The following is a 14,794-nucleotide window of genomic DNA, read 5'->3' on the forward strand; positions in this document are numbered from 1 at the left end:
CTGACCAATTGCTTCAGAGAGGCCACACCTCAAAAGGGCCTCAGTACCCTGAGAATGCTGGGCCTCTGTTGAAAGCTGTAACTCAGCCTTTACCAAATGTAATGCCATGAATAGCCGCTCAAACGTATCGGTAAGGGGCCCTCTCGCTAGTCCTCCCTCCTTAGAAGTAACTAAATTGACCATGAAGCCCCTAACCAGTAGGCAGAAGAAAAGGCTTAGGATAAACAAGAAGAAGACGAACAACGTAGCAGGTTGGGTCTCCCCTTTAAAGTCAACTCCCAGTATCCACGATCGTCACCTGGAGATCCTTGTTAAGTGCAACTCGAGTACTTAGCAAAAAACAAAAATTCACACAATAGGGAATTTACACACGCAAAGTAGGGGGGGGTTGGCCAACAAGATGACCGAGCAACATCACTAGAAGCACACTCAGCGATCCAACTGGATCCTGCCACCTCAGAGACCCCACAGTGCCCGTAACCGGGTATGACCACTCCCCGGTTAACAGGGGCTCAGGCACAGGGGCTCGGCGAAGTCATAACATTGGAGAAATTGAGCAAGGCCCTTCAAAACTTGGCCTGGGCGATATGTCCAAGACCCTGTCGAGTATTTCATGGCAAACCCCACCTCACTGCTCCCTGCTCCTCTTGAGACCTTCCTTGAGGCACATAAAGTCAATGAACTTCCGGCCCACATGTGATAAACCCTCATAACAATAATCCCCAAGCCAGGCAAGGACATCTCTGACCTGGGATCTTACCAGCTGCTCTATGCTTAATGTCGATCTTAAATTGCTGGCCAAGGTCCTGGTGCTAACGCTTAGCCAAGTGGTTACAGACCTAGCTCAGGATAATCAATGTGTCTTTATGCCGCGGCAAGATACTCATGTGAATTTGAGACGTCTATCTAATGTGATGCATGAAACCCGGACCACTGACTTGTGATCAGCATTGATAGCTGTAGATATAAAGAAGGCATTTAACACCTTGTCCTGGACTTATCTATGGGAGGTCCTCCAAAGGATAGGTCTTGGTGCAGAGTTACTGGCATGGGTACAACTCTTATAGAACTAGCCCAGTGTGCGAGTCTGCATGGGTAATGTGGTGTCAAACACATTTAGTATCGAGAGTCACACAACCGCCCTGCATGTTGTCGCCGCTCCTGTTCGCCTTCGCTCTGGCGCCACTCATGACATATATCAGAGATCAGATGCAAGATTGAGGAACGCCGGTGGGAGACAAGACCCATGTTATATCCATGTATGCTGATGAGATATTGATTTATGCTAAGGGCAGGAAACGCTCTGTGCCCCTCCTCATGCGACTGATACCGGATTTTGGGGTGCTATTGGGGTTCCGTGTTAAAACAGTGATATCCCCTGGCAGACCTGGCTAACTTGGGTGCCTCCGATCTTCTAGACATGGGGTTGCTGTGGAAGACCCGGAGTTTCAGATATCTGGGTTTGCAGATAACGCATGATGCCGTCTAAAATATGAGCTGAATATTAAGTAATGGAAGGCCTGCCAGCCTCGGTTCAATTCTGAATTACACTGCCACTGTCGGCAATAGGAAGGGTTTCTTAAGTAAAATGGTCTTATTACCCTGATGCCTTAATACCATGCACAATTCATTCAGTGTTCTGCGCACCTCCCTGTTTTGCATATACAGGCTTCCATGTCTGTTTCAAAATGGCTGAATGGTGGTTGCCAGAGAACAGTTGACCCATTACTGAATTGCAACTTTATGTCCATAGAGGAGGTTAAAACCCACTACAGAGTCGACCAGAGACAGTTCTTTTAATATGTGAGCATATCGCAGCCCTAAAAAATGATAGGCAGACAAATATTTCTCTGAAGAGTGACTCCTGGGATGGAGAATTGGAGACCCTGCTTACGGATGGAGAATGTATTAGAGCTCGGGTACTGGTGCTAGAAGTAGCCAGTAATTCCCAATTCAAGCTGGTAACATTTTACTTTCTCTTTAGGGCATATTTGATGCCACAGAATTTACATAGGGCTTATCCTACATGATCCGTGGGAGCACTAAATTAGGAGCAATTCGGGCAGACTTTGGACATGTAGCATGGATCTGAGCACAGATACAAACATTTTAGAGTGGGGTACTGCGGGAAGCGCGCAGAGTGAAAAGGGTGAAAGTAGAATATCTGACACTGCCTGCTGGGTCTGCTGCTTCTTCCCAAGAAGCAGACAAAAATGCGGTATTGATTCATTGAACTGGGTTTAGTTCTTGTGCAGCGACGCATAGCCATACAATGGGCAAGTCCGATTTCACCAACTCTGTCTAAGTGGTGGACTGATTTTAAGGAATGGGTGGCAGCAGAGGAATGTGGGCTCCGGAGAGTTTGTACTGGTAATAACGCAGAGAGGGACCTCGAGTACTGGGGTGATATCCTAGACAAGTTGGGTGTCCATGACATATTACTGGAAGACGAGTCTGACTCCGCCACACCAGAGGGAGATGACACAGCCCCCGATGCAATGGCTGACATTGGGATTGGATTGACTTGGCTGATGACCCTCCTGCACCCACATTTACCAGCCTCTTCTACGACTGGTGGGTCAACTTAAGAACTACAAATAGTTCAGTTATTCCCGACATCCCACATGTATTGCTTGTATGTGTATGGATGCCTGATGTTCGTCTCTCCACCCGGTTTCTCCGTCCTTACCTGGGAAACCTCTGTCCCCACACCTGCCACTCTACTACTGTGAAAATGCTTATTAATATAATGTTGCACTGATTTGTTTTGTATGGTTCTGAAAACCTGAATTGATACATTTAAAAAAACATTTTCACTGTAAAACCAGAAAAATATCCTTGCATTCTAAATAGTGGTAGTCATCCACCGAAATGTAAATCCACTACAAGCATCTTAAGGGGAGCCCCAGCCTACAGAGGGACCTCCAGATTCAGGCAAACCCTGACAAGAGCCAGAGAGCAAAGCATATAACTCAAACTCAGTCGGCTACCAAATAAGAGGCATACTGGGGCTGGATTGCAACATCCTTATCAGTCAAGACCATTAACTGTTCCTAGCATAGCTAGTAAAGGCTCAGTCCCAGAGGAAGTCTCAATTCCTCATGATTTTCTGGAATGTTGCAGGCTTAAGGCAAATGTTAACCCAGAATTTGGTCTTCAAATTTATCAAGGAAGTCACCTCCTTTACTTTCAGGAAACATGGACATTGTCCAGACACCAACTTTTCAGTACACTTCTAGACCTGTGGATACTCTGCTATGAAGAAGGACTGTTGTGCCGCTACAAGAACTCTGCTGGGCTGCTGCTATAAAAGAACCGCTGGCCTGCTGCTTGCTGCCCTCTTGCCTGGGGAAAAACTAGACCTGCAACTTCATCTTGAAGCCAGGAACCTGAGTGACTCCAAGGGCTAGTGTGATGGCCTCCTGATCTGACCCTCAGGGACATAAAAGCCTCCCCAACAGCTTGCACCAGCCCCTGGACCTATCTGCAGCAAGTTCCTGATCCCCAAGTATGGCCGCCCAGACCCTGGACCCTTGCCGTGGCTCAAAGGCCCTGTAATCAAGCTTTTGAGCTTTTTGTGACTATGAACAGGCCAGAGATCCCATATCTTGCACTGCAAATCAGCGAGAAGCTTCCTCAGCTCGACTCTTCACACTGCAGCACTGACCACTGACAGGGACTGCTACCACGAAGCTCCAGCAATGCCTACCCTCGGCACTGGCCAGCTTCTCCATTTTGCCTATAGCATCCTGTGATGCTGCTCCTCGCGGCTCTCTGCAATGAGAATAAGTGTTTTGGCACAAACTTGAGAATGTAAACCTTCAGTTGGACTAACCTGGGACTGTATCTGACCTGCACTCCATTGAGGTCGACCTGAACTTTTGAATTTGACCGGGTCCAGTGCAACCAGATATCCCGAGTTGAGTGCCAATCTCCCTGGACCATCGTGGTGTTGCTACACCTATATGTGGGATTGATCTTGGATTTCCTGTTCGTTCATTTGTCTGCCAGTTTTGTGCTACCCCACCTATGACCTATCAATCAGTGACCCCGGGCCTAGGTCCCAGGGCCTGCCTGACTGCGTATTTGCAAATTGGGGTTGATGTAAAGTTCACAAAGGGTGAAATTGTTAATAAAGACGCAATTTCATTCTCATACATGAATGTATTGCTTTTCATATTCACATCAACTTTTCAACCATTTACAATATAAATTTATTCTGTGCTTCACATGATTATAGGTCACTGCATGGTTTTCATATAAGTTATTTGAGTGGATGCTTATAGGTCTCTGTTTTATTCCTCTATCAGAATAAGTAAATATTATCATAGCTATTTTATCCACAGGTGCTTCCCTATTGAAATGTTAAGGAAAAGATAAAACTTTAAAAAACTCTTAAGAAAAAGCTATAAAAATGCAAAAAAAATTGGCTTCAAGTACAGCAACACTTTAAAGTCTGAGTTTATACAATACAACTTTAAATCTCAATATATTTTCTTCATTATACATGTATACCCTTTCTATATGGTTATTTATCCATATATAGATTACTTTACTCCTACTGTAGAAGAAGAAGGAAAACAAAACACTTCTGACTCTCTCCAAAGAAAGGCTCTGTTTCACCATATGCCTTTCTCGATGTATCCTCTGCATCCACTCTCTGGCTGATCGCAAACATCAATTTGCTACTGTTATCTCCAAAGTAACCCTTTATAGACTCTATCCTCCTCTATCCCCAAACCTCATTTTACTACTGTGATCTCCCAAACAACCTTTTCTAAATTCTTTCCTCGTGTATTCCTCCTATGACACATCCTAACCTAATTTTACTTCTATGATGTCCATAATCCCTTTCGGAGACTCTTCCTTCCTATAGCTCTCTTTTTACTCATCCCAAACCTCATCTTACTGCTATGATCTTCCAAATGACACTTTTTAGACTCTTCCCTCTTCTATTCTTTCATTATCCTATTCAATTCAATTAGCATATCTGCATATCTACAGCTCAAATTAACTCATATTTCTCTATACTAATCCACAACTGGTCTTTTGTGGGTTCTAGTGTAGCGTGCTACCTGCTCAAAAATCACTTTCATGCCTCATCAGGAGTTGTAAGTGATATATAAATACAATTACAACTACAATATTAACTTTAATCTTAAAAAAATCATAACTCTGGTTCCACTGATTTGATTTTTGTTTTTTTAGTCTTGGATTATTTGTTAAATTGTGCTATATTTTTTTACTTGCTTTGGGATTCTTTCTGTGTTGTAGTTTCACTGTGTTATTGTTTGCAGTATTGCTCAAATACTTTACACATTGCCTCTAAGTTAAGCCTGACTGCTCTGTGCAAGGAGGTTGAGCACAGGTTAATACCCTATTACTTACCAGTAATCTTCATTACTCCTGGTCCCATTGTCCTTGTCCCTTTCATTTACAAAGTGAGATAAACTATCTCACCGACAGAAAAAGGAACGAAGGAATGGTGGCCATACCCCGCCCCCTCCCTTTGGTAGTACATAAGCGTACCCATCCCAGCCCTCCCCCTGAAATTACCAAGCCTGGATGAAGGCCGGCAAGCCCAGAGGGAGGGAGGGAAATAATGAATGGGACGAGGACAACGGGACCAGGAGTAATGAAGACTACCAGTAAGTGATAGGGTATTACCCCAGATCCCTCCTGTCCTTGTCCTATTCATTTACAAAGTGAGAATACCCAAACAACCACCGGCATGTATCCACAACAAACCACCAGGACACAAAATACAGTTTAGTTCTCAGATATAGATTCACTATAAAAATTACTTATTCCAACTGTGAAGTCACCTCCGTATAGTGTATTCTCTTGCACAAAGATTTGGAAAACAATTTTATAGTATGGTTGGTTTCTTATCGCTTCGTAAATTGCATTGCAGGCACACCAGCCTTTGTTACATCAGAGCTTCTGAGCCGGATTTGGGCCGGATGCGGTCCAGGCAATAGGTAAGCGAGTTGCTGCTGTATGGGTTCCCTTAGTGATTGAGAATATGTTCTGGGATGTATGGGATCATGGTAACATGATTCAATGTGGTTACTCCTCAGCCACGATGCGTCCGATGTAGGTGGTTGTATTAAAAGATACAAATACGTAGCCTTGACGGGTTTAATGAAGACTATTGCCATTCATTGATTTTCGTTTTAAGAAATGATAGAAGTCCTGGTCTAATAATGTCTTTATGGTGATAGCAATCTGATTTTCGTTTGTACTCAAAAAAGTTTCTCTTTTCTTAATACTTTTGCAGCATTTATAAAAGAAAAACGGTGGTCCACGGTGAATATCTAGAGGAGTACACCAGTGGGTTATGTTTGCTTTTTCGGGTCAACTATTTGGAACCACCTAATACACTTGGTAGGTGTCACATTGTGTTAATATATAGGGGGCTTGGCACTTAACCTATCAAGTGACACATGAAGTACACTTGGTTTCTATCTATTAGCTATATGGTACCAGAGAAAAGGGGGACTGCTCGTTCAAATGTTCTTTTGATGTTGACTCTGGTGGGGTTCTTTTGAATAGGACTATAATGTACTATTTTTCGTCATTTTGAAAGGAACTGTGCTCAACTTTTTGGCAATAATGCAATGGGTATTTAGAGGGTCTAGATAAGGTTACATGAGATATACTTGGTATACTTGGTTTCTGATCCTTAGTTACACGGTGGTAGAAATAATGAGGAATGCTCTCTTAAATGCACTGATGCTGACACTGGTAGGTGATACGAATGGGATAAAAATGTATTGATTTTTCGCTTCTGAAAGGATTTGTGCACAATTTATGGGCATCAATCAAATGGACGTATAGAGGGTCCATATACGGAAAACCAAGGTCTGGGGTACTGAGCAGATACCTGGGGCATTTTTAAAATGTCGGAATGACAGTAGAGGCAAATTCAGTTAGTTCTTTCTCTTATAATAAATATTTTGAACTGTGAGGTTTCTAGGTTAAAAATGAGAGCCTTGTCAATATTGTGGTTAGGCAAACTTTCTTGTATGTGTTTTTATATCATGTTTTTAGTATTTGTATATGAGGAACTATAAGCTTAGCAATGTGCATGGCAATATAGTAAACTATATATTTATCTTTTTTAAACACTGTCTTACAGCCCTGATGAAGTTCTAGGCATAGAAAGAAACGCGTTGGCTGCTGTGGCTGTTTTGCTGTATACCTGTCATCATTGTAAAAGAAGAATAAAGAAACTTTTGTGATATCTCAATACTGGACGGACATTCGTATATGTATTCTTATAAGGACTTTTTTGTAATGTGGTGCAAGCTGCAGTTGTCATAATTGTATTTTTGGTTTTTCTAACCGCCCCTAGAGTAACGGCAGGGGCAGTAGAGTTGCACACAATGCGAGCATAAGGCTCTGGGCTAGGTTGAAATTACTGAGGAGGAGATATAAGGAGGAAGGTGCATCACAAAAACCAGGGAGTTTGTGTATAGGTTAGCTGTTTCCTTGTAGCTCTCGACAAAATACAGGAAAACCCAGTGAGTAATTGAAAAGACATTCAGGAGCACACAGCATGCAGCGCACCCAAACTATCATTAGGATCATCCCCCAGAAAATTCTGGAGCCGACAATGCCTCACATAGGTATTAGAGGATGCCCAAGTGGCCACCCTACAGATCTTGGACAGGGGAACACCTCAAACCTTGGTCAGGAAGCCACCACTCCCCGGGTCGACCACCCCTCACCCCTGCTGGTGGAGGAGATCCCGAAAGAGAGTAAGCCAACCCAATGGCCTACCTGAGCCAACGACCAAAGGAAGCAAAAGACGCCTTCCCACCCTGAGAGGCAATTCCAAAGGAAACCAAAAGGGAACCAGATTTCCTAAAGGGACTTGAGCGATCCAGATAGACACACAAAGCCCTGCATACATCCAACAAAGACCAAGGAAGATCATCGGAAGAGTCAAGATCAGAACCCAAAGCAGCCAACACCAACTTCTGGGAGCGATGGAACTGAGAAGAGATACTTTGGGGACAAAAGCGGAATCCAGCCGATGAACCACATCATCATCCAAAAAAGACAAAAACGGTTCCCATGCCATCAGAGCCCCCAACTCCCCCAGGGTGCGAGCCGAGGTAATAGCCATAAGAAAGACCACCTTAAAAGTAACAAACTCGATGTCCACCTCAGATAAAGGCTCAAACGGAGGAGGCACCAAAGCTCTCAGAACCAAAGGCATATCCCCCAACAAAAAGGAAGTCCACACCACAGGACGAGACAAGGAAAAACTCTGTAAAAGACGAGAGACCAAATCCTCCACATCCAACAAATTGCCCCACGGGGAATGGAAGGCCCGAGCATCGGCCCACTGAGCTCTCAAAGTTGAAACTGCCAAGCCTTTCTCAAAACTTTCACAAAGGAACTGCAGCACCTCCTGCAAAGAGCAAGCAAAAGGGGACAAACCCAGAGCCAGACACCAGTGCTGAAAATTACCCCATTGATGCCCATAGGAATTTAAGGTAGAAGGTCTACAAGACTGCTGAAGAGCCATCACTGAATGTTCCAGAAAACCCCAAAGTCGCCACCCCTGCCTCTCAACTTCCATGCTGATAGCTGCAGCCGCGGGAGAGACAACATCAGAGCAGACCGCAGGGGAGATGGACAGCAAGGGAGAAACCAGGGACCCTGCACAGCTAACAGCCTCAGAGTGGGGAACCATGACCGGCGAGACCAAAACGGAACCACCACCCGAGACTCCCAGCCAGGCGAGCCAAAAACCAGGGAATCAGAGCCAGTGGAGGGAATGCATAGAGGGGGCAAAATGGCCAGGGAATGGTCAGAGCATCCACCCCCAGGAGCCCTCCTGATGAACCCGGGAGTAGAACCTGGCAGCTGGGCATTGTGCCGGGAAGCAAAGAGGTTGAGATAGGGAAGACCAAACTTCCTGCACACAAGCTGAAAAGCCACTGGAGTCAGAGACAACTTCTGAGAGGTGGAGAAAAAACGGTTGAGTGCATCCCCCACCCATTGTCCACACCCCGAATATGAACAGCCAACAGAGACAACAGATAGCCCTCTGCCGAACAAACTAAGAGAACCACCACCACATTCAGAGATGTGGACCTGGAACCCCCTGAAGATTCAGGTAGGCCAATAACACCATGTTTTCGGAATGCACCACCACATTGCGCCCCAACTACCGGTTGCAAAACCTCATCACAGCACTGGACACTGCCATCTACTCCCGCCATTTGGAAGAACGCCGGCCCTCCAGAAGAAACCAATGACCCTGATGAGACAGAGAATCCAAGGTCGCCTCCCACCCGAAAGAACTAGCATCCGTAGTCAGGACCACTGGAGGAGAGGGCTGAAGCGGCAGACCCTGAGAAAGATGGTCCAACACCGTCAGTTAGAGCATTGAAGAGAGGATGGAAGGAGACAACGGAATCTGAAGGGCCTGATTGCGAGACAACGGATTCCAACGAGCCAACAGATACAACCACCGAGGACGGAGGTGAAAACGAGCCCAAGACACCGTAAACACCGTCGCAGCCATGAGACCCAGAACCGCAACCAGAGGCGGACCGGAAAGGATCCCCCCTCCTAGAATCTCTAAGCAAGAGACCCCAAGGTCACCACCCGATGGACCAGGAGGAACACCCTGTTGAGATCGGTTCAAAAACGAGCTCCAATGAAAGTCAAGTCCTGAGAGGGTTCTAGCAGACACTTGGGAAGATTCAGAAGAACCCCGCAACGCAGAGCACATCACTTCCCGATCTACCAATAACTGGTCTCGAGATGGAGTATGAATCAACCAATCATCCAGTGTTAACCTTTACTCACCTGAAATCCAGGTTGTTTACCTTGAGAGATGAGACATTATTTCTCTTCTGCCCCTAAAAACCTATACCCGCCCGACTGAATTCACAACGCAGTCTGGCAAGAATAGATCTCCAGGGGAAGGGGGAAAATAGGACATAATAATAAACAAAAAGAAACACTCCACTGGTTTCAACTTCACTTGACGCCACTCTATTCTTTTGTTCAGAGTTTTAGGTACTCTTGCGTCTGTGAGCTGACATCTATTTAAATACACAAATGAATCATATTAACTTGTTTTCATAAACTATTCTTATTCTGTCTATCTATTAAACATTATCATTAGGAAAAATAACTTTCAGTACTTGTGGTAATTTTCACCAGAACAGCGTTCGTTAAAGAATGCAGCCTAAACTATATTTCTGACTAGATCTGCAGAGAAATTAAAAAATACTATTCACTATATGCACTAAATCTTTGCTCATAGTATACAGTGCTTCTTGCCTCTAACTTACTAATAAAAATCTTCAATATCAATATATAGTGTCTCTTAAAACAAATGAATGAGTCTAGAAATGCTTTTAATTATTGTCCTCTTCTCTGGGTCTTATGTCTTTATAGGCACAACTGCTGCCCTTCATTGCACCAAAGTTTTAGGAAAAGTTCCAGAATTCCAAGGTGAGTATTCGTAAAAGTATATTTATTCTCAAAGATCGTTTTTTGTTTCTGCACGCTAAAAGGATGACAGTGTCTTGCCTTTAAAACCCTTGAATCGCTTTTGGATGACCAAGTGCATTGGATCCAAACTAAAGTAATTATAAAATCAAGTTTGTAAATACCTTAATCCTTTGAAAGCGCTTCCGATCATGCAAGCGATAATCTTACTTGAACTTCTCTTTTGTTTTGTGTTTCAGGTCGGAGCAGAAAGGAATTGGGACTGGAAAGAGGAATCACAGCGTTGGCGTAGCCATGGAGACCCAAACAGGAATGGAAGCACCAAAGAAGAGATCCTCTCGCTGCAGGAAGGACACGGAGATCAGACCGGAATGCAGGTGAGGAAGAGGGCTAACGAGCGCAAGCACAATCATTGGGTTTCAAGGGCTTTTATATAGTTCTTGCAGGGTGGGGGTTCTTCAGTTGGAGAGGGAAGAGAAACATGGCTCACATGTTTTAACTGCTTAACCAGACAGGTGCAGATCATGAAAATTAGTTCTTAGCTTGACAGTGTGACCTTTAAACAAATGCACCCTGAATTCTCATATTAGAAACAAGCACAGGCAAGTGCAATGTTTGTAACCAGACTTTAGTGCAGATGACTGGGGCAACATAAAACAAGCATAAGTAAATACAATGATCCACTAAGTTTTTCGTACAAACAATGGAGCCATACTGATATTCTACATATTAATAATTAAACAAAGGCAATTGTAACAACTATTCCACAAAATACACAACCATAGCATGACATGACCCTGATGAATAATGTCCAGCACCCACATGTCTGAACAGGACTGTACCCAAGCCGGCAGGAAGAACCCCGGCTGACTTCTGACCAACAATCCAGGATCCGCAGCATACAGTCAGGAACGAGGCTTGGGAGGTGGGGACTTAGCAGTCCTCTCCCGACCCCAACCAGAAGAGAACTTTCCATGGCCCCTGGAAAAATGTTAACAGAGGGAGAATGGAAAAAAGAGTTAGGATTAGAGGAAATGGTTGCAGCCGAGGATTGCTTAAAGGAAGAAGAGTGATTTTTCACTATAAATAATTTATGCAGTTTTCCTTCCAACTCCTCCCCAAACATCATAGTCCCTTGAAAAGGCAAGCATAAGGTACAAGCCTTCTAAGCGGAGTCCATTTTCCAGTCCTTCAACACCAGATAGCAGCGGGCAGCCACACCTGCTCCACTGGAAAGGGCAGAGGCATCCACCATATCTTAAGGAGACATCAGAGAGGAACTCCACCTGTCTTTCGATATGCTCCAAAAGCCCAGAACAGTCGAGAGCTTCATCCATCGACTGATACAGATCTTTGATATTGGAAATCAGAGATTGGGCCACAAAAGTACCATCAATTCCAGCCCTCAGAGCCAATTGAGAACCAGAGTACACTTTCTTATGGGAAGCACCCACCTTTTTATCGACAGTATCTCAGTCAGAATAACTTTATTCGGCTTACTCAAAAGCCATACAAAGAAAGAAAAATAAAATACGTTTCATATAAAATTTTCCTATTTACACAGGAAACATTAAATGAATAACAAAATAACATACAATTAAAAAGTATATCATTTGCACACAAGTATAAAATGGTAAAGAACATTTTACTAATCTTGGCAAACGGCTTTCGCCCTTGATGCGGCTACCAGAAAACTAGCAATGCAAAAAGTAACGTGGGGGTTAGGTAATAATTGTAGGTAGAGCAAAGCCGGTCTCACTTGAGTGAAGCCGGCCTTTTTGAGTATAGGCAACACATATTTTTTCCTTGGCTCTGAAAACAACCCGCAAAACATAACAAAGTGCATCGTATCCTGCACTGAGAACTGGTCGCAGCTACAGGGCAAAGCTAATTCTGGCTTCTGCCAATTTTTAAAGGAACCTAAATAAAAATGTAACAAATTAAATCTAAATTTGGTTAAAAGAAACCTATGGAAGGGGATTGTTACGAAGCCAAGGTAGGGTGCAAGTGATAACGAATTAACCAGTAAACAATGGTCCCTCACTGCCGGTTTTACCAATTCGCGTTCTTCACGGCATGCTTCCTTCCTTTCCATAAAGGACTTTTTCACAAAATCAATGTCTTGGATCTTAATATTCTCAGGAGAGGTAAAAAGATCCGGACGGCCTAGATCTGAAAATGCCCTGGTCAAATAAGCCACCCAAGGAATCTTGTTGGATCTGTCCAAGGACAGCACGTCAGACATGATCTTGTGGTTCAGTGGGAGTTCTTCATTTATCCACATTTTCAGCCAAAGGATCAAGGGGGCCATACTCAGCTTGTCAGAAAGAAACTGTAGGCCCACCTCTTTGTGGATAGAATAAGTAGGGTTCTGATAAATCTATTCTCCGCTCTTTGAATTGGTTCCACATTTACATATCCCCACAATGCAGACCCATATAGGGCAATGGCTACAGATTTACTGCTATAGATTTTTAATATAGCTTCCATAGGCCTAGCCCCTAGCCTAGCGGCAAAGCCCAGGAGCGCTGAAGATGATCTGATAACAGCCAACCTCTTAGCTCTTACCTGCGGACCCCAGGACCCTTTCTGGTCGAACAATACACCTAAATAGGGGAATGTAGATACCCTAGAGACTGTGTCCCCCCTGCATGTGAATGTTTTGTTTCTCTTCTTACGACACTCTCGGCCCACCACCATTGTGTGTGACTTGGTTACGTTTATCTTAAGATCCAGTTGCTCCATAAACGAACCAAAGGCATTCAGAAGGCACTGGAGGCCAACACCCGTGCGGGCAATCAGCACGGCTCGTCCGCGTATAGGAGCGCCGGGATCTTAATTTCTCCCACACGCGGGACGTCGGCTTCCTGCCCCCCCAGATGTGCGCCCAGACCATTAATATAGATGGTGAAGAGCAAGGGGGCTAAAATGCAGCCCTGCCGCACCCCCCTTAATGATCTAAAGGGAGTGGTACACCTGCCCTCATTTGTTACGCGTACACTAGAAGAGAGTTCTTGATGCAGGGTAGCTATAAAGGTGACCAAAGCCTCATCAATACCCATCTCTAACAAGATGGCCCACAACTTCGTCCGGTTGACTAGGTCAAAAGCCGAGGAGAGGTCCATAAATGCAAGATATATGGACCCCTCCTTGGCCACAGTATATTTGGAGATGAGCAGATGTAAATTAACGCACTGGTCAATAGTGCCCTTTCTTTCCCTAAAGCCATATTGAATTTCAGACAACCCACAACAGTACTCAACATTCTCCCTCAGCCTGGTTAAAAGAACTCTACCTAAAATTTTTACGGACGAGTCCAAAAGGGATATAGGCCTATAACAGGCTGGATCATCCCGCAAACCTTTTTTAAAAATTGGGACAATGGTAGAGGTGTCCCAAGAGGCAGGTGCAGAATTACCATTAACAGCGTTAAACACATTTGCCAAAACTTCAGCCCACAGTTTTGGTGAGTACATGAAAAAGTCAGCAGGCACACCATCAGGGCCAGGTGCCTTATGCTTTTTAGTGGCCAGGATGGCTTTTTCCACCTCATTTCGGTTAAAAAAGATGGGGCGGATAACTGAGGTTTTCAGCGGAACATCATTAGTCGCATCAACAGTATCCCCATAGACATTTTTAAAGTGTGACAGCCATTTTTCATCGGAGACAACACAGTCCATAGATTCATTGCTGTCATCCGAAAAAAAGGCTGTTTAATGATCTCCCAGAATTTTTTACTATCTTTCAGGACTGCCACCGAGAGGAGACTATCCCATGCTTCTTGTTTAATAATATCCTTTCGTTTTTTGACAGCTAGCTTATAGATCTTCCTAAGTCTGGTGATCTCACTTTTTACCCTAGGGGTATTTTTTAGGGCTACCAGCAGTGATCTATGTGCTTTGGAGCATGCTGAATCAAACCAGCGCTTAATTCCTGGGATACCTTTTTTTGTCTTTGCTATAAGATCCTGTGATACCTGCCCGCATATTCCCTCAAATGCCTCAACAATTTCTTGACCCTGGGCACTAGGGTTTTTACAAATCTCAACCTGGTCCTTAATTTTAACAAAGTTTTCTGCATAGAATTTCTCCGGTACCACCTTAGCCCATTTCAGGCGTCTACCTTGATCAGAAGTCTTCAGAGGGTGGGCAGGCCTTATTGTCAACGGAGATGGTCCCATGTGCCCTCCCCACGCTACTTCTAATTCTACCGGGTTATGGTCGCTAAGGTGTGATTGTACTGTGCGATAAGAGATAGCCCGGTTTAAGATTCCCAAGGATATAAATATGTAATCTATAATTGTACCTTGGGG

This window comes from Lissotriton helveticus, chromosome 2_1 (assembly GCF_964261635.1).
Source record: "Lissotriton helveticus chromosome 2_1, aLisHel1.1, whole genome shotgun sequence".
Lineage (NCBI taxonomy): Eukaryota > Metazoa > Chordata > Amphibia > Caudata > Salamandridae > Lissotriton > Lissotriton helveticus.